The sequence below is a fragment of the Hylobates moloch genome, unplaced genomic scaffold (genome assembly GCF_009828535.3).
Source record: "Hylobates moloch isolate HMO894 unplaced genomic scaffold, HMol_V3 SCAFFOLD_9, whole genome shotgun sequence".
Classification (NCBI taxonomy): domain Eukaryota; kingdom Metazoa; phylum Chordata; class Mammalia; order Primates; family Hylobatidae; genus Hylobates; species Hylobates moloch.
Window position 1 is genome coordinate 53,086,456 of NW_026652284.1, and position 21,768 is coordinate 53,108,223.

At 38.7% G+C, this 21,768-nt stretch overlaps 1 protein-coding gene and 1 long non-coding RNA gene across 2 annotated transcripts in view; both read left to right on the forward strand.

The window, feature by feature from the left end:
- Positions 1-21,768, forward strand: part of KCNB2 (potassium voltage-gated channel subfamily B member 2) — a 399,812-nt gene that overhangs the window by 195,652 nt on the left and 182,392 nt on the right. The window lies entirely within an intron of this gene.
- On the forward strand, positions 411-20,392 carry LOC116813318 (uncharacterized). Its single transcript, XR_004370944.2, has 3 exons — positions 411-467; positions 18,041-18,108; positions 18,831-20,392. It is a non-coding gene; the product is annotated as an uncharacterized LOC116813318 (long non-coding RNA).

A 21,768-nucleotide genomic window follows, 5' to 3' on the forward strand; every position in this document is an offset into this window, starting at 1 on the left:
GTGAACATATCATTTGACCTTTCTCAGCTTCCGTTGCCTCTCAGGCAATGTGAAATGCTAAGGCCACTCCTCTCAGGACAACGATGAGAAATGAAGAGGAGGGAAAAACAGATCATAAATCAATATATGTCACAGAACTTCTAATGGAAAGTGTTCTATGTTTGAACAGATAATTGATTTTAGAAATTCTGATTCTTTGATGTTATGCCTGGTAAGCTAGATCTTTGCCAATTTCAGTCTTGTGAGTCTGGGGCCACTTTGGTTTCCTAGGAACCAGCTGCCTAAAGATTGCCTCTGCTGAAGTCATATGTAGCATCTGGTAGTGCCCATGAGTTTAGCTAATTCATCTTTGTAGAATAGAAAAGGTTTCTACACAGTTAGATGTGAGTTGCCTGCTGAATCTCCTCCTTCAGATGCCAAGAGGAAGCCTCTGTTGGAAGTCACTGCAGCCAAGTGGATTCTATCTGGTACAGGGTGTTTTGTTTATTTCCCACAGAATATGTTTTCTTTTATTCTGTTGGCCTTGGGAGTTGAGCTGTCTGCTGTAGTAGCTTTCTTACTTGTCTGTACAGTTGTCTATTCGGAGGCAGCTTATTATGTGTCTAGCTGCAGGTCTTTAGTTGGAAGGTGCTACTCCTTAGCTAGAACCTGTGAGCACTACAGTTTATCGGTCTGTCAACTCAAACTCCAACTTTACAAGTGAATGTGAGGCAGAGCCTGCTTATGTGACAAGCTGTAGTGGTGTAATGAGTCTTCACTCCTCCCTGACTCTGCTGCTGAGAGGCAGCCCACAGGCTTCTAGGGAACATCTGGCAACATTGTGCTGGTCACTTTCTATCCTTTGAACATTTAGACATTGCAAGAACATGTGACTCATAGAATTGAGATATTTAGTTCATAGCTAGATTTGTTTTTCAAAGGATTTTTGACTGCAAGAATTGATGAGCTAAGAAAGTACTTAGAAGCACCTAGCCAGCCCATATTTACAGCAACTGAGATGTTTCAGCCATTGCTGGCGATCCTGCGGACTTGGGGAAAGGAGTAGGTTGCATAAGCATGACTTCCATCTATTAACTGTTTTTCAACCATGCTTGAGATTAATATTAAGTATAAGGCATAATATTAAAAATAAGATGTGTAAGAGCGTCTTGTACCTCTCTAAGACTAGGCTGCCTACTCAGCCCTGGTGCTATGATGGCACTCCATGAGATGTCCATGTCGTAAAGTATATCATCCTGCACTATCACTTACCTGTGACTCACCTCTTTCCCCAACTAAAATGTAAGCACTTTGAGAGTAGTAATTTTATCTTTGCATCTCCAGCACCTAGCACCCTGCCTGATGTGTTGAAGATGCTTAAAAAAAAAAAAAAAAAAAACAGATAAATGCATGAAAAGATAAATTAACATGTAAGAGAAAGGGAGTAAGGAGGAGAAAATAGAGAGAAGGTATGGAAGAAAGAAGAACAGAAGGAGGGAAGGTCATACAAACGTGAAGGTTGTTGTTATTTAGTCTGAGCAGATGTTATACTAAGAGATGCAACTTCATTTATCACCTTTAAGCTATGTGTTCTCATAGTGTGTTCAGTTTTCAAATAAAGATTTAGCAAAATGATATCCCTTTATTTACTTTTCACTTACATTGTCTTTTTAAAATACAAGCCAACCAGATTCAAGAATTTTGACTTTGGCTTTGATGTGTGAGACAAAGTGTAGATAATTGACATACTCAGTTCAACCAGGATGGACTTTCAACCAGGACATGCAATGAGTCTTCCATTCTTGACCAAACAGGAGGCAGCCTAGCATAATGGCTGAAAGCATGGGTTCCGCAATCAGATCTGGGTTCAGAGTCTACCACTAATTAAATATATGCCCTTGAATATGTGATTTATCTGAGTCAACATTTCCTCATCTGTAAAGCAGGAATTATAATGACTGTGATATAGGACTGTCAGCAGACTCAATGAAGTCGTGCCTGTAAAGCATTCAGAATGGTACCCGGCACCCTGTAGACATGTTCTACATGTTGACACTCCAAAACCATCCTTTTCCAGGAAGGTAGTCATTAGGACAGCAAGGAATAGGAGTGTTCTGAGCTGATCACCCCAAGTTGCAGTTTCTGATGTAGCCCCTGATTTTCGATGTAGCCCCATGTTTGGTGTGGATGACTCGAAGTCACCTGCTATGAGCACTGAATTCTTGGAGGTGGGAAGGGAGACAGAGTGGTCGGAGGGGGAAGCCTGACATTGAAGTGAACTAAATCTGTGCAAGTGGCTATTTTTGTCAGCCCAGCCACAGTGGGTGTGTGATCGGGCGTCTACTTTTGATCCAGTTCTTTTTATAGATGCTGCTTTTTCTTAAAGGCAACTCTCCTCGATCCTCTCCCAGGCTGCTAAGCTGATTTGGAAGATTGCTTACGGAGTATTTATCATCTGCAATCTGGAATAGAAAACATTTAGGTTTAGTAATTAGATACTCCTTTAAGATGTAAAAGCAGTCTCATTATCAACTGTAGCATAGATTCAGCGTAACGGTATTTTATCCATAAAGACTACAAACACAGCATTATCATTTCAAAAGTGCTTCATACTGTTAGCCTAGGCTCAACCTGTACAGGCAGCTTTGGTGAAAATAAGAGCCAACATCAGTACATCCCAGCAGCCTATCGTCTTTGTTCTTATAATGAAACTTTGACTTCAACCATTTCAAAATATGTCCCCATTATTATCACTCAGACTGGTTCAACTAGAATCCCCTAGCTCTTTCCAAAGAGCATGTATATGAAGTTACAAACTGTTGGATATAAAGGGAGGACATCTGTGTCATTTGGTGCTTTTAAATATTTTTTGAAGAATTGTCTGAAATCTTTCCTACCTGTATTGACACACTGAAAAGGTATTTTTAAGAAGCTGGATGCTACTATGACGTCTGAACTACAGGATCCATAATACGATACCAGGTGTGTCTCTGGTAACCATGGGTGAATATTCCCTGGGAGAAGAAAGCTGAATGAGGCTCATTGCCATGCCCCCTGAATGTCTTCAATACCAAGTAGACTGAACACTACGTCTTGAAAGAGGACATTAATGTCAGTCAGTGAAGGCATGCTCTAGGGGATTACCTGGCTGCATGGTGCATGGAGCACCTCATAATAACAAGGAAGATTTTCGACAGCTTCAGATAAAGGTCAGCCATTTTAGAAAACTCTGAACTCTTTTCTCCCTTGTTCTTCCCCACCAGGGCGAGGCAGGTGGTCCATGCAGGCTTGTGCTAATGAATTAGGCAGCTTGTACTGTAAGAAGTGCATTTTCACTACTATGAACAAAACAGGCTATGGGGGAAATTTGATAGGTGGCTTCCACTCAAAGGACAAGATGCATTTATCTGAAGGCAATTCAGTGGTTTATAATGGACAGCGGGGCCCCTTTGTCTCCTTGTCACAATCTTCCTGTGAGCATCACCATGATTCATAGTCAAATTATAGTCACTTTATACCACCCCAGCTATTTAAATCACAGACTCCCCAATCCACCGTCTTCACAATTCTAAGTGGCATCCAGGAATGAAGTTCCCTTATTTAACACAATTTGTACAAATAAGAATTGGTCACCAGGAAGTGACTTTTTTGATTATTTCTTGTGCTTTGCTATAGATAAGTATTGAGGCTTTCAAAAGTACTTTGATTAGAATCACATCATTTCCCAGAAAGACATATTATTTTGCTCATAAAAGTCATTGTGTATCTTACCACAAAAAATGGCAATAATTTCCTATTTCCCGCAAGAAATCTGTACGTCAACCTTGATACTCAGCTCGGGTAAAGGTCTCCCATGCAAAAACAGCTGAGGTGATAATGTAACAAGGTATTGTCTAGATCAGTGATTCTCAAACTTTACTGTGTAGTAATGTCATCTAGTACAATCGGCAAAAATTCAGACACTGAATCTCATTCCTACTTCATCAAGGCTGGCCTTTCTATTCTGTGTGTTCTCTCCAGGTATTAATACACATTGGACTAGCTAATTTTATTTGCTTAATATATTAAGAAGAAGAACAATCCTGGTCTGTCTTTGGGAGCAGTAGGGCACAGTTTGTTTAGCATAGACACAGTATGCATAGCAGTCATTTACTAAATGGATTGCCAGTCCCTTAGTCTCTTGATTTGTTCAGATCCAACAAGATTGTTGTTAATGGATGTTGTTAAGATGTATTGCAGAAACTGGGCAGAGTGGGCCAAATTTCATCTTTCATATAAATTATAGCTTCCCAGTAAATCAAACTACAAGTTGATAGACAAGTTGTTTGATGATTGCTACTGCTTAGAGAATATGGTATGGAAACAATTTCCATATATCTGTGCAGGCCCACAAGTTTTTATTCTGTGATTCCAAAATTCCAACAACACTGAAAACTGAAATATTTCTCAAGTTTTGCACCAAAACTCACTTGCCAGCAAAACTTGACCTGAACTGATGTGAGGCTACTAATAGTCTTTACTTATTGTATAATTACACCACTTAATGTGACTATTGAAACATTTCACTGAAAAAATATGAATGATTTGGATTCTCTGATGGCCATATTATACAAATTCAATATATACAACCTATTGTCTCTCCGTCAATTAAAAAACAAAAAAAGCTTGAATTCTAAAATATATCTGGCCCCAAGATGTTTGGATATGAGGTTGTGGACCAGAAATATATTATTCTATTTTGATGACAGAGAACTGGAGGACTTGTCTGCTACCTTGGTTTTATCCCAAGAGTTGTTATTAGTAAAATAACAAGATAATCAGTTTCCAAGCTTCATTAGTTGAAACCTAAAATGATTAACTCGTCTTAAGAATCCACGACAAGTGTTAATGTTCATTCATTACTGAACCATGGATTCTCCTTACATTTGTTTGACAAGATGCCATGTTTGAAACAAACAGAAAAAGAGTTTGCTTGGTTTTCAGATTCATTTCTTATTATCCCCTACCTTCCAGCCAACTCTTTCAGCACCCCCGCTTCAGTCTCTAACTAACAAGATACAAGGATAATGCATTCTAAATTAACTTAAAGTTTATAACTGAAATTTGAAATAAAGGTAAATACAATGGTAAAAACTGAGCCAAGTTAACATAACATGTGATTAGTTATTTTGGAATGATGTCAGAGATTTCTTTGGGAGCACTCTACTGCAGGGAACCTCAACTGCTGAGAAATTTAGTGTTATTCCTGCTATAGTAAATGTACTGGTGATTGCTTGGAAGATATGCTCCTTGAAAGAATATACACATATAAATATTTTTCTATCCTTGTATATACATTTATATATGTTACATGTTAAGCTAAATAATTTATAATTGTGCTTCACAGTTGTGCAGCATTGAAATGAAGTTGCTATTTTTTTTTTTGCTTTTGTGTTATGGTTGTTTTTATTTGTGTTATTTGGCATACAAGAAACCAAGGTGACTGAAAATTTGCAGTTAGTAAAAAGTACCCTTTCTCAGGATATTTAAGCATAAAATAAGCTTTGTGAAAGAGTCTAATGACAGTTCTAACTGATTTTTTAACATAAGCTTGGATTATAGTTTAGTTTGCAAATAATTTCTGAACTAAATAAACAGCAATGTACTTGCCTTCCAACTAAGGACCATTAGTTGTGACTGATCATATCTGGATTTTTCCAGCTATATTAAGCAATAAATGCTCCTTATGGGCAAAATTGATAGCCTGTTCTGATTAAAATCTTGGCTTCAATTCAGAGTTACTATGGGACAAGGTTACACCTTCACAGCTTGTAAACGTGGCTACTTAGCAGTGTTCATTAATGCAAATTAGTTGAAGATAAATGTTCTCAATAGTAGTATTTAAAGAGAATGTAGATCCTTCTGTGATGTTTTCTAGTACATAGCCAGATTCAACGTTTAGTTTCAACTATTATAATTGGCAAACTTCATGGCAGCATGGAAGACATCATGATTGAGGTATTGAGTTGCAAATTGAGTCCTCTGCGGTAAGATGGGAAGATTACTAAATTTATTAGTACTAACTAGTAGTTGGACATGGCAGTGGGGTGGACTGGGGCAACAGTTGAGGAGGACTGTCTTGCTGTAGGTTCAAGAACAGACAATAGTCTGCATTCCTTCTCCTCAGAAGAATACGCAAAACTCAGTTCTTCATGGTTACAGAGCCTTTTACTCCTAACATTTGTTTTTCAGATTCCCTAGTTTTGATGGCATTTCTACTATAATTTAGAAACACCTCTATCAGGTACCACTAAAAAAATATCCGAATGAGATGCAGGATTTTCCTCATTTTGGAAATGGTGGCCCTAGACCCACTGCAGCCTTGCACCATCCATGTATAATCAAGAATTTCCAGACTATTCATATCAGAAATATACCCTTTTACACAAACTGACATACTCTAAACCAATATAGTTTTCAGAGATTCTTTAAAAGAGTCCTCAACTTGAGGGGCTCTCTGAGAGATGGGGTTTGGGTAGCCAATGCTCTGTTACGTGTAAGAATTGTGTATTTTCTCCTGGAAGATGATCCATAATGTCCACCAACTTCTCAGAGGCTCCATGACACCTCAAGAAAGGTTAAGAGCCCTCATTTTAGAGGAAATGACTACCTACAATTTCTGAACTACAAACATGTGTCTTTCTACTTTTATTAGAAGTTTGTGCCGACCTTTAACTCACCCTAAACTCTGACTGTAGGCAGGAAGCCCCTCTGGGAATTGATCACCAAATCATAACCTGAGTGCTCATTCTATCAAAAGTGACTTCTAAGATTGTTTCTTGATGCTTAAAGGACTGTTGTCTAAGTTGTCTTCTAAGATAGCAACTGCCAGCCCCAAGTTTGTTTCCTCCTTCTCAGCTCTCTCCAGTGTTTGCGTCTATCCTTCAGAGCCAGCCCTGGCTATATGTCACTGAATACACCAATGCATTAATGTGGGGAGCCACATAAAGCCCTTTATGCCCTCTGCCAATCCCTGGGAGAAAAGCAAGTCATCTCTACTCCACTCCTTGCTGTCTTGCTGTAACTGCACGCAGTTGGCATGTGGTGATTAAGATTAATTGGTTGCTGCGACTTGGTTGTTCTGGCAAAATGCAGCTCAGTACCAGGGCACAGAGGGTCAAGTTTGAGCGTCCCTGGCAAGATAATAACACACTGAACCAAGAGTTAAGTTTAAAAGAGTTTTATCATATTAAGTAACATCTATCATCTAGCCAGAGTTTTTCTTCAATAGGGGCATCTGGGAACATTTTGACATAGGATATAGTTTTCATTTTGACATCAAGTTTAATAGGTTTTTAAAAAAAATTATTTACGTATTCCAACTATACCATTTATTAGGATTAAAAGATTATTTTCTTTCTCCTTGAATTTACCTTTCAAGTAACAAGTGACAGGTCCTGGCTTTAGGATATATTGTGGATTTCAGTATATCTGTTTATCTCACCTATATCCTATATGGTTTCATAGGTATCACCCCATAATCACTCTGATCTACTGTGTTCTCACTCAAAGTTTCTTCTTTCATAGTCAAATATTTCAGCCCTCTGGAAGAAAATCTACCTACCATCTGTCTCCTCTCAACCCCCACCCTCCAGAACTGGGATTCATTTAATAAATATTTATTGAACACTTATTATGTGCCATGGTTTCACATTAGGCACTGGGGACAAAAATATAAATGAGGTACAGATTCTTACTCACTTTTTAAAAACTATGGTTAACAGGGGAATTAGACAAGTAGAGAAGTAATTTCAATACTTTGTGAAATTGCTGGCATAGGGTTAAAGACATAGATACAATAGAAACAAATTGGAGGACACAAAACTTTTTAGGGAATAGAGAAGACTTTTTAGGGGAGAAAACTTTTAAAAAGACAAGTAGGAATTAAGCAAAAGTGAGTGGAAGTGCATTTCAAGCAGAAGGAATGGCCTGGAGGTGCAAAAACAGATGATAAATCTAGAAAATTACATATGGTTTGGTAGGGCTGGGGCTTTGAGTTTATAGAAGAATGTGCTAGAAGATGATGCTGGAAAAAATAAATAGAGACCAAGAAAAAGGATTCCCTAAAACATGGCAAAGGATTTGGACTTTGTCCTGTAGATCAAAGGAAGCTTTGGAAGAAGTAGAAAGGGTACTCAATCATCAGTTCTATCAGTACCATATTGTTCATCCCTTTATTTTTTGTTCTGATTGTTTGATGGGAATTCTAACTTTCTAACTAAAGAGAAGAGAGAAACCACATAAAATTGTGCCATGTACAATACTGTACACAAAACAAACATTTAGTGAATATTTGCTGATTGATTTATTGGAACAGTACAACTGCTTCTAGATAGCTATACTTTGGGCCTAGTATAGTAACGTAATGAATAACATTTTTTAAATACTCTTCTGAGAGTTTCAGAGTCTGTTAAGAAAAAAAATACTTCCTTGTGAACATATGTGTTGTATCTTCTTCTTTCTAAATTTGCTTGATATTGATATTCTTTGAGCCTGGCTAATATTCAATAGTAGTTAAATTCAGATCAAGTTGAATTATTTGTATGATGTTTGAAATTGTGTCATATCAAACAAGTACTGTCTTTATTGACATATTGACATTGACCCAGAAGAGAAAATGAGGTGATCATTCCTGTAACAGATTCAGAACAAGATTTATGGCTAGGGGATATAAACAGGGACCCATGTATTGAACACTAGGGCTCTTGGAATGCCTCAGATCAAGATTCAGCTCTCAATGTAACTGGCTAAGGCTTCAAGTTCTTCAATAAGAAATTGAGGCCACTGTCCCCTACTAAAAAGTGAATATGGCAGAGGAAGATACCCTATTAAGCCATAGTAGTCATTCATATCTCATATGAATAGGCTTATAAAACCCTTCCCAAAGAGCAAGTTCTCATGGGGAAAAGATGAGAGGCCCATGAACAAATGGCTGCCAAAAGGAAGGGGCAGAGCAGGAAAAGGCTTAGATGGAGAAATACAACCTTGACTTTCTTCACAATGTGCTTCCAGCCCTGAACTCTCCTTTGAATGCTTTAGTCTGAATTACAGCCAAAGAAAATCCCTCAGCCTATCTTTAAATCCTAAATACTTACCTTTCTTCCCACAAGATCTTACATTTGTCAATTCTTCCAACTACAATCAAGCATTTTGAAATTTACGTGACTTAACTATTTTTTAATACTGAGAGGTAGAGATTTGCGGCAAGAGAAAAATGAATTATAAATTGTTCCATGGGTTATTGCATCCTGTATATTATAACTTTGGGTATTTTAATTGATGTCTTAGATCTTTCACAGTTTGTAATCTGTATTTCTCTATTCTCAAGACATGTTCATTTTTCAGATCCATTTTCAAAGTGTGTGAACTGAAATACCGAAATACTGTTGATTACCAAAATGAAGAGTTTTCTCTTTCCATTATGTTTTAATTTCATGTGTTTTCTATATATCCCTTTTTTATTGTAATCTGACATTTCATAGAAGCTGATTCCGAAGACATTGATTTGAAAGGAAGAAGACCAGATTTGGAGCCTGCCTTCCAGCCTTGTATTCTGCCACTTCCCCATGAACACTTGGCTTGTGAACAGTTTCTAGAATGTTCCATGTACCTTTGTACTTAGGAGCCTTACCTCTGAAAACCTCCTTTTGCCCCCTGTTACCTGCTAAGTTCTTACTCAGCCTTTGATACTCAGTTCAAAATCAACTCTTTCTTTACTCCCCAGGTAGAATTAGTGACTCTCTTATCTGTGCATATATTTCTTTTATTATTATTATTTCAATAGATTTGAAGGAACAGGTAGTGTTTGGTTGCATGGATAAGTTCTTTAGGTGTGATTTCTTTTTTTTTTTTTTTTTTTTTGAGATGGAGTCTCACTGTCACCCAGGTTGGAGTGCAGTGGCGCAATCTCGGCTCACTGCAGGCTCTGCCCCCTGGGGGTTCACACCATTCTCCTGCCTCAGCCTCCCACCTAGCTGGGACTACAGGCGCCCGCCACCTCACCCTGCTAATTTTTTGTGTTTTTAGTAGAGACGGGGTTTCACTGTGTTAGCCAGGATGGTCTCGATCTCCTGACCTCGTGATCCACCCGCCTCGGCCTCCCAAAGTGCTGGGATTACAGGTGTGAGCCACCGCGCCTGGCCTCTTTAGGTGTGATTTCTAAGATTTTGGTGCACTCATCACCCAAGCAATGTATACTGCACACAGTGTGTAGTCTTTTATCCCTCATTCCACCCCCTCACTCTTCCCCCTAGTCCCAAAGTCCATTGTATCATTTTTATGCCTTTGCATCCTCATATCTTAGCTCCCACTTGTAAGTGAGAACATTTGACGTTTGGTTTTCCATTCCTGACTTACTTCAATTAGAATAATGGTCTCCAATTCCATCCAGGGTTGCTGCAAATGCCATTATTTTGTTCTTTTTTATGGCTGAGTAGTATTAAACCACAATGCCATACCACTTTACTCTTGCAAAAATGGCCATAATTAAAAAATCAAAAAATAATAGATGTTGGCATGGATGTGGTGAAAAGGGAACACTTCCTACACTGCTGGTGGGAATGTAAACTAGTACAACCACTATGGAAATTAGTATGGAGATTCTTTAAAGAACTGGAAGTAGAGCTACTATTTGATCTAGCAATCCCACTATTGGGTATCTACCCAGAGGAAAATAAGTCATTGTATGAAAAAGACACTTGCACATGCATGTTTATAGCAAAACAATTTGCAGTTGCAAAAATATGGAACCAGCCTAAATGCCCATCAACCAACATGTGCTTATATTTCAAATTGTGTATATTTTTGCTACCCTGTTTTTACATTATATTGTTATTATGGTTTCAATTAAGGCTTATTTAGATTTTGCCATAGTTTAAAACTGTATTTGTTCACCATTGATCTTTGAATCCCATTCTTTCCGTCTGAGTACAAGTTTCGCCTTCTTGAAGTACATTCTTTAGTAATTCAGAACAGGTCTGTAAAAATTCGTGTAGTCTTTTTTTGAACATGTTTATAATATTGCTTTCTCACTTGAAAAACAGTTTAGCTAGGTAGGGGTTGTCTTTGCTTAGGATTCCTAATACCATAAGGGTGGTATAAATTAAGACTTTACACCCATGGCTGGTGCAGCCTTGGGATTTCTATTTATCGCTGGAGACACCTCCCACTTCACCACATTTCAGAGCCACAGGCAGAATACGCTGGCCTGCTGCCTCTCTGGCTGGCTGATCCCTCATGCCAGCTATGGGCATCCAGGTGGCCTCTAACTTCCCACACCACAAATAATGTGGTGATCAACCTCCTCATCCCCTTAGGTACTTGTATCGGAAGAACGTTTCCTGTCCTCCTGTGCGTGGAAGGGGCATTTTCTCCAGAGATCTGGCTTTCCGCAGCATTCTTCATCCCAGCTTCCACTCACATCTCACATCTCCCATCCTTGGCAGAGTCGGCCAGAGCCAATGCACGGGATCCTGCAGTCAGCCTATGACTTTACCCATGACGTCTGATGATAAATTCTTCTTTCAGACTTGGCTCTGTATTTTTTAAAAATGATAGCTACACTTTAACAGCATTTATAAATGTTGCCATTGGGGTTGGGGTGGAATCTATACCAGCTCTGTCCCATATGTTCCCAGGACTAGAAACATGGTATGGGCTATGTCTCACTCAGCCATGAGCACCTTTCAGGCAGATGACGACTCTTAGTCATATTTTATTTTTAATGAAGTGCAGTCTACATCCATAAATAAAAGAAAGAGGACGTGGGCTCCAGGTGACACCATGGATATGTCACTTACTGGTATTAGAATGATGGCCTCAGCCTGTTCATATATAAAATGAGGACCTTGAATTGCAGCTAAACATTCTGAAAGATCTTTTCTAGCTGTAGTGTATTATGACTTTAAGAAACATTAAGACAATTCCTTATGAAATGTTAGACACTAAAGTTGCCTGTCCATAACCAAGTTATAAATGTGGCAATATTCTAGGCAGTTATGGCCCAGAGAGAAAGCACATGACTACTTGTGTGTGTCATCTCTAACCGTGACCTGTACCTTCCTTAGTATACGTTGAGTGTGTTGCAAAAGACTGCATGTGTTTATCTAGAGAATAAATATTCAGGTGGAATGCCAATTTCCCTTTAAAAGCACATTCTTTATTTCAAAAGACTGTATTGGATGGCAGTTTAAAAGGGATCGCAGCTAGTTAAATTTAGGGTGTTGAACAAATTCCAGTCCAAGAATAATCTTTGGCGCCGAGCCCATGGCATTTTTATTTGATTCTAAATTGGATAAATTGTAACTCATTTAAATTATTTGCTTTCCGTATTTTTTCTTCTGAGACAGGCAACCAACCAATGGTATTTTTTCTATCTTTAACAAGACAGTGAAATTATGACATATTGTATATATACTATCACATTTCCTGTAAGTTTCACATATTATTATACAGATTCAACTATACTTTAAAATATGTCAACCACATCAGATAAAATCCTACTAAAACTTTGCCCTTAGAAAAATATGAGAAAATAATTGCTCCATAAGTCTTTTTCTTGTAGTTAAGATGGCCTTATATTTCATAATGTAGTTTTAGTGAATTTGGGAGCCCTAAATCTTATTTTCCTATGTATTTTTCCCCAATTCCTTTATCAGATTTTGTATTCTTCTTTTTATTGGGGGGGAGCTTTACTTTGTGCTTCCAGAGAGACAATATTAACCTTTAAAAATAATATAAAAAAAGAAACCAGCCTTTTATCTATTTTGTTGAGACTGTTGAAAGTGATTTAGGGATACTATTTGAAATCTGGGAGAGGATAGGTCCGTAAAGCCAGGAATAAGAGAAAACCAAGTGCAGGACTTTGAATGAGACCTAGTAGAGAGCAGAAGGAGCCACAGAAATGACTGCAGTTCGCTCTTTCATATGTGTATGTGACTCAGTTTCCATAGTTCCTTAAGAGAAGAAATGAGTATTGTGCATTTCCTAAAAGCCTCATACCACCTACCACAGTGAGCAGCACTTGGTGAATGCTGTTCCACCATTCATCCAGTAATAACTGCCAGTTACTATTCCGTGGGCCAAGGACACAGTGTAAACAAGGTAGCTGTAAAGCCCATGTCATCACAGTGCTTATGTTAGGGTTATTTGTGTGGGAGAGGTAGAGACAGAAATATATTTGTAACAAAATATAGGAATAATATAATATCTGTAGCAATAAGCCCTTTAAAGAAAATAAGCCAAGTAATGGGCTAGGAAGTAGCTCCAGGATGGGGCTAGATAAAGGAAAGATGGGGAGCCTTTCCACTCCCTCTGGATACCTCTGGAAGGAAGTAATATTGGAGCTAAACTGTTCATGCTGAGAAGGAGCTGCCATGTGAATTGCTTAGGGCCGAGCATCCCAGAGAGAAAACACAAATGCCAAGGACCTGAAGCAAGAACAAACTGAGAACAGCTGAGCAGTAGTAAAAAGGCTAATGTGGCTGGAGCCTAATGCACAATGACAGGAAAAAGCCATAGGGGTAAGCCAGATCCTGAGGACCCACGGGCAGGAAAGTTGTTTGAAATGTATTCTGTTTGCAATGGGCTTATAGGCTGCCCCACTGGATCCTGTGTGTCTTGTCCTTCCACTGCTGTGGCTACTGCCAGCTTCGCTGAGCTGCATGGTCCTGGTTGACAGAGTCCAAAGAGACTTAGGACATAGGCAGAAAGAACCCAGCACACTGCTACTGCAGCTCTCTCTTTCACCTCCTGAATTAAATGTGCATGTTGGGATCCCTCCACCTCCCTGATCCAGAGAGAACTGGTGCCAACTACCTACCCCACCTTGGGAAAGAAACCTAGCAAGTAGAAAAGCTGCACTAATAAAATAAATCTGCAATAAGGAGTTTTTTAATCCTAAAAATATGTGCAGTGTTAATTAGGAGAGAAGGAATGTAAGAGAAAATGAACATGCATATTTTTAGGGCATGCGTGCTCATAGTTACCCAGGGGTTAAAGGCACAGTCCTCCATAAGACTGTCCTCATTTCAGACACCAGCCACAAATTCAGAGTCCCAGAGCCATGCTCACTCCTGACTAACTGGCCACAAATTCAGGCATTCCTACTACCCTTGTAGGTTTGATAATTGACTAGAAAGAACTCATTGGAAGCACTGTGTTTGTGATTATAGTTTTACCGAAAAAAATACAAATTAGAACATATACACATGGGGCAAAATCTAGGGTGATTTCAACCATGAAACTTTCATCATTCTTAGGGATGCATTCCCCTCTCAGCACATTGGTGTGTGGCAGTACACAGAGATTTGCCAACTGTGGACATTCAACCTGGGCTTCAGTGTCCAGAGTTTTTAATGGGGTTTTATTAAATAGACAAGACTGATTGGATAAGAGATCAGAAGGCTGATCTCCAATCTCCAGCCCCTGCTGCCCTCCCCAGAGGTGGAGTTGATATCACCTGGCTTGGAGCTCCCACCCTTTAATCACATGATTGGTCTTTCTAGCATAGCCAGTCCCCTTCCTGAGTCACTTCATTTGCATAAACTATCAGGCACCAGCTCAGAGGCCCACCATGAATAACAAAGACACCCTTATCACTCTGAAAATTTCAAGGGTTTAGAGGCTACCTCCCAAGAACCAAGGACAAAAGCCAGTCAAATTTTTGCTTGCATACTAAAACTCTCAAATCAGATTTGTAATCAATTATCTATTTTGTGTACTAGTCCTGAGTACAATTTAGGTTGCTTGAGTATTGCAGAAGCAGTACTTGTTGCTTGAATTTCATGGCAGGCTAGAGCTGTGGGATTTAAGACATCATTATAAAGTACTACAGATTTTTGTTATTCATCCTAGGCATTAAGCACCCCTTTCCCAAGCAGTATTTCTGTGTGCTTCTTTCCTAGCTGACAAGCATCATGATTCCACTACCTCTCTCCTCTACCAAGGGCATGTTGGATATTTGCCTATACCTGGCAAATGTTACATTGAGCAGATGACATCAATATTATGAAAAGTGGTGAGAGAAAGGCAACCCTAGCTTGTCCTTTTGTCCAATTGAGAGTGGTCATAAATAGAACCTCAATGTCCTTAACATTTAGAACCAGAGGCTGCTGAAAACTCTTTAAAATGTTCTTTGTCTACTAAAGAAAAGACACCAACAAACAAAGAAATATAAAACAAACCTGGGTGACTCGATGGGGAGATCATGCAGAGAATTTCGTGTCCGACTGCCTAATGAACTGGGAGACATGTGGCCTCATCTACTGGTTTTCCAGATGACCTTGAGCGATACACAGAAACTCTGCCTTCTCTGCTTCCCAACATGTGTGACAGCTGTAAGGTACAGCCTCAGAATGATTGCACTGCTCTTTGAACGGCTGCAATATATCTTTCTGTGATTTCTGGGCCTGCACTGACCTGAAGAACTCTGTGGGAGATGATGGTCACATGACGGCTAATTTGAGGTGGAGAGCCACAAAATTGAATCACCCAAATGTTTCCAAGCAGTGCATAGACCAACCATCCAGAAAACTAGATTTTCTTCAAACTAAATTTTATTGTCTTGGCACCTCAGTTTAATACCCCTTCTCACTTTTCCAGTTCATTCCAAGTGAAGGTTTCTCTGATCACAATTCCTGAGGAAATCTGATGTCATCTTAATGGGTTTAGTGGGGTGTTTTAAAAGGGTACCTGGGATTTGTTTATTGAGATGTAGAAAGACACGCCGATGCAGAAATGATTGTCATGAAAGAAGTTTTTTTATACTCACAGATCCCTAGAAATGGGAGGCATGACACATATTTCACCACCACAAAGGGAAGCCCCAGAGGCTGTGTCAGGAAGCAGAGGGAGAGGGAAGAAAAAGGAGCAGGAGCCATTGTTGTGGTTTCTGCCAAAGAAACAGGCAAGGCAGGGCAAACAGGTTTAGTACTGGCTAGTTTGAATAATTTCAGCAGGCTCTGGGAAAGAGGAGCTGTCCCTAGTTGCATGGTGCCTGGCCCCGTGGTGATTAGGGCAGATTTACAGTGAGTGGCCCAGATCGTAAGAGCTTGAGCTCCATAGAGGAGGTGGTTGGGGGTATGGGCTCTGACTGGTTGGTTTGCACATGAAAGGCAAACTCCAAGACAAGTTGTGTACTGTCTTTGACAGAGGCAGTCCCTCCAGGGTCAGTCCTTCCAGGTCAGCAAGGTCTCAAATCTCAAAGTGTTACCGGAAAGCGGTCCCAATCCAGATCCCAAGAGAGAGTTCTTGGACCTCTTGCAAGAAAGAATTTGAGGCAAGTCCATAGAGTAAAGTGAAAGCAAGTTTATTAGAGAAGTAAAGAAACAAAGAACCTAATTTATTTCCTGAATTAGAGATTCTGTAGGTTCTGTATCAATAAAACCCTTTGACTTTGCAAATCCAAAATCTGAAACTACAGTAAGAAAATTTATTTCTGAAAGAATACTGTGATTATTTCTAAAAGCAAAGGAAACGAACAAGATAATTGTCAACTTACCATAATATTGTCATGCTTAGTATAAAGTTCAAACCTAGATGATACACTTTTTATTTTAGAGAGCAATTGAAATTATATGTTGACACCTTTTTATCCATTCAGTCAAATAAAGCAACTGCAGTTTTCTTCTGTTTAGGAACAATCTGGTGCTTCCATCTTCAAAACTGCTATTTGCATATCAACAGCTTTGTTCAGCTTCCCTGCTCTTTGGTCAAGTGTGAAATTAGAATGAAAACAGGGTCGTACCCACAGATAGTAAGATAATAAAAAAGGCAAAGAAGGAGTAAATAAGATGATTAGAAGAAATAAACAATGTAATTTAAAAGTGGACATGGATTATCTTAATTTAACATGAATTTAATTTTTATTGTCATAACTTCTTTGAACATCCTGCATGTTAATTTCCTCATTGGTTCAAGTCTCATTGACTTGAAAAACATGAAGTATTTTTTTTCCTTATGAATACACTTACTGAAGTAAATGTAACCTCTAAGATGATTTTATGTCATTCAGCCTTGTTCTATCAGATAAGCTTCAACAGACCTCCCAACCTTTCCCTGTTCTGCATGATTGCACACCAAATCCATTAGAGGAGCAAACTGTCATTGATTCGTTTTATAATATTGAATTTTGTCAGGATAAATCTCATGCTATTTTTATTTCAAAGATCTGTAAGCATTCAGTGCTTTGAGGGGAAGAGTCTTAGAGAAGAAGGATGAAGTTAAGTAAATAAATATTTTTCCAATCCTACTGAATTTACAGAGTACTCAACTCACTTTGGTTTTTTTTTTTTTTTTTAGAAATTAGAAGCCAAAGACATATAACGTGGAGTTTTATTATAATGGTTTATTCTTTTTAAAAATCTCTGACTTTTTTAATTTTATTTTTAGAATTTATTTACTGTTTCCTATTTTTATTGAGTGACAACAGTATTATATACTTATTGTGTACATAATGTTTTGAAATATGTATACATTATGAAATGGCTCAATGAAGCTAATTAACATATGTATTACCTCACATACTTATCATTTTTTTGCAGTGAGAACACTTAAAAATCTATTCTCTTAGCAATTTTTGAAACACAATACATCGTTATTAACCACAGTCACCATATTATTCAGTAGATGTCTTGAACTTATTCCTCCTGTCTAACTGAAATTTTGTACCCTTTGACCGACACCTCCCAACACCCTTCCCCGTAATGGTTTTCTCTGATGTACATAATGTGTATAGTACTCCAGAACCTCAGGGTCTTTTCTAGTCCACTCATAGATTCTACTCTGACCAGTCATTTTCGTTTTCATTTTATTTATTTATTTATTTTTTGAGACCAGGTCTCACTCTGTTGTCCAGGCCAGAGTGTGATGATCACAGCTCACTGCAGCCTCCAACTTCTGGGCTCAGCTGATCCTCACGCCTCACCCTCCCAAGTAGCCAGGACTATAGGCACATGCCACCATGCTCTGCTAATTTTTTTTCTTTTTAGAAGAGATGAGGTCTCAGTCTCACTATGTTTTCCAGGCTGGTCTCAAGCTCCTGAGCTCAAGCAGTCCTCCTACCTCAGCAAGGGATTCCAAGAGTGACCCACTGTGAGTGGCCTGACCAGTCATTTTCTCTGAGAGTGTGAAAAAAATGATTTTTAGCTGGTGAATGTGTTTTATGATAAGGAATGATCATTGTATTTTTATGGACTCCATAGATAATGTCCTTTGCCCATCTCAGCAAAGGAACCAGAAACTATTTTTAAACATAAATATAAATACTTATAAGCCAACCTATTTATTATTGCCTAGAACTGCTCAGCCAAGAGAGGTAACATTTTACACCCAAAAAACCATGATATTGCTTTAAAAGATTTTTTTACTATGTAATATTTGGCATATACAAAAAAGTGATATATTGTATATATGTGTGTATATATATATATATATTTACACACACATCCATGTTTACAACATAATAATAAATTAAATACCCATGAACCAACCACACAAATGAAGGTGTAGAATATTAGTAATATCTGTGTGCCCCTTTCCTGCCTCCCTATACTCACAGAGGTCCACTAGAGTGAATTTTGTGTTTATCAAAGATTTTACCATCTATATTTACAGACTTAAACCATATACTCCTTAGCTGTGCTTCTTGTTGAGCATTATAAAAAGTGACATCATACATAGTGTCATAGTGACTCTACATAGTCACAACTGTATATAACCTTCTGGACTTGCTTTCCCCCACAACATTATGTGTCAAATATTTATCTGTTTTGTTACATGTCACTGAACTTCATTCATTTTTTCCTGCTGTATAGCATTCTCTTATATGGACGTCACAATTTACCTGTTCTCCCAGCAGTGGACATTTGTGTTGTTTCCAGTCACTTGCTGTTATCTCAGTGCTTATAAATGAGTGTTTCTCTTATACGCAGGAATTCCATGCTTATGCTCACTTGCACAGTTGAATTTCAAATTGTTTTCCAAAGTAGTTAGACCTCCTTCTCCTTCATCAGCAGTGTATCCCATTGGTCTTTTGTATGTCAAACTTAGCAGTCTAAGGAATAATCAATGTTTGCATCACTGAACTGATTGGGAATACTTGTTTCTGTGAGTTATTTATTTTTCAAGGTCTCCGGAGGAACTTCAGGCCTTAGCAAGGTCATTACAGCACATTAACTTTGTCTTCTGGGTTTCTTTACTTGATTTTACTTTAGTTTGCTCACAGATGCCCCTTCCGACCAAGCACCAGGTGCTTAAGGTTTTCTTCCATAATTAGTTCCATCAACAGTTTTTGTTTTTTGTTTCCTGAATACACGTGCATTAATGGCTACATGTACTGTCCTACTCATACAGGGGCAATTACCACCTTATCAATGATAATAATATTGACTAACATTTATAAAAATCAAATGATATCAGTCACTCACTTATCCTTCTCTCCAGTTTCAGCCAGGAAACAAGTGAAATCAAGATATGATATCACATTTCTGCTTGTAAAATTGCATTGGAGAAATGGAAAAGCTTGGCCTCATCCTTATTCTATCTGTCTCCAGTTACTCCTGGAGAAACTTAAGAAGGCTGCCCTGCCTGTATCAGGGGTCAGGCCCTGACTCAAGACTATCACTTGGTAGCAAGAAGCTAAGGAAGAAAGGATATTTAGCTTCAAGGGATGCAGGTAGGAGGCAGGAGACAGAGACAGACAGACAAGAGATGGAGACTTAGGTTCCCTACATTTCAGTGTAGCAACCCCACCTCTGGAAGCCATGGCCCACTGCAAGCCAGACTCACCACAATCACATAGCTCATCCCTCTTCCTATGGAGGAAATGGACCACTCTATTAAACACTCTTTATACATTATCCTATTTAACTTATAAAACATTCTCATGTATGGATATTAATATTTCATTACAATGTTATAGATGAAGACACCAAAAGATTACAAATGTGCTGATAATTTCATAGCTAAAAGTGATAGAGCTGAAATTTGAACTCAAGTCTATTGACAACAGAACCCAAAAGTTTAGCCTCTTCCCTATACTGCTTCTTTTTAACAGGACCCTTCTGGAAACCCTGCCTTCATTCAGCAAAGTAACTACACTAAGGTAAAGACCTGGCACCAAGGCAAGTCATAAGGAGATGCCTCAGGACTTCTTGGTTCCCCTGAAAATATACATCATGCAATCGGCTTTGACTTCAGAATTCCAAATTCAGCATTGAAAAACTAGCTTAGTAATGTTTCCACTTAGACATTTTAGTACTTAATTAAATGAATACCCATATGAGGCTTATTATGTGCCTGACACTCTTTGGGTTGCCGTCTGAGCCCCTACATGTACCTGCATGCACATGTACACACATGAACACATATACACATACACACACAAAATGAAAAAAAAGACATTGCCCACCCTCAAGAAGCTTGAAACCTAATGGAGGCCAGGAGGGAAGAAGGAGAAAATATTTCATTCAACAACTTGTCTTCTTCAGACAGAGCGAGGCCTGTGGTGTACCTGGTAGAAACATAAAGAAGGAGATGGATGCAAGAAATATTCAGGATTCAAATGATTGGATAGCCCAGTGCATATGGGTGTAATAGAAATGAATGGTGAGGTCTGGGTGAACTCCCCACTTTCAGGCTTGGATGGCCAGGTGGTATCATTTGTCAGGAAAAAGAATAAATGGGGGAAGAATAGGTTTAGGGGAAACATGGTTAGTTAAATAGACAAGTGTGAAAATGGCTGTAAAATAAAGCCACCATGAAAGATGATCATAGAACTCTATAGCTATTACCATGGAAGCTATGATAGTTAATTTCATGTGTCACCTTGACTAGATCAGAGGTACCCAGATGTCTAGTTTAACATTATTTCTGGGTGTATTGGTGAGGTGTTTCTAGAGGAGATTAGCCCTTACTCTGTAAAGTAGATGGTCTTCTTTAATGAGAGTGGGCATCGTTTAACCTATTGAGGGTCTGAATAGAACAAGGAGCAGAGGAAGGAATTTGTCCTTCTTTTCTCCCTCACTGCTGTAGCTGGGACATCTCTTCTGATGATCTACTGCACTCAGACTGGGAGTTACACCATTGGGTCCTCTAGTTCTCAGGCCTTTGGGCTCATACTGGAAGTACACCACCAGCTTTCCTAGTCTGCCTTGTTCAAGGAGCTTAGAGTCTAGTCCAGCTTGTAGATGGCAGGTCATGGGATTTCTCAGCCTCCATAATCACATGAGCTGATTTCTCATTTTATATACATATATAGATATAGATATATTTCCCATTGGTCTGCTCTCTGGAGAACTGTGAATAATACAGAAGCTAAGGGCTTTTTACCAAGATAAATGATCATTACTCCAATTTCTAATCCTTCCAAGATGCCACACACACTCTACTCAGGTTCTTCCAAGACACTGCACTGAACTCTCAGACAGGACACCTAAGCTCTCATGTGTTCCTATTTGCTTCCTTCTAGAATATCATAAAATCAGTGCTGACATTTAGAGGACATATTTCCATTTTTTTAGCATCTGAGACCTCAGTCTATGAATCAAAATGTTAAGCACTGAAGGAGAGATTCTGTCCTGAATATGTCAACCTGACAACGTGAAGAAAGATGCATTCTTCTTAAGATTGCTGTATTTTCTTCTTTTAGAGGTATCTGGATAGCAAACCTGGATCTTTGAATAGAGTTGAATAGATTTTTGTTGGTAGGAGTGGTGGTAAAAATCCATGTTTTCTTCAGAACATTAATTTTCA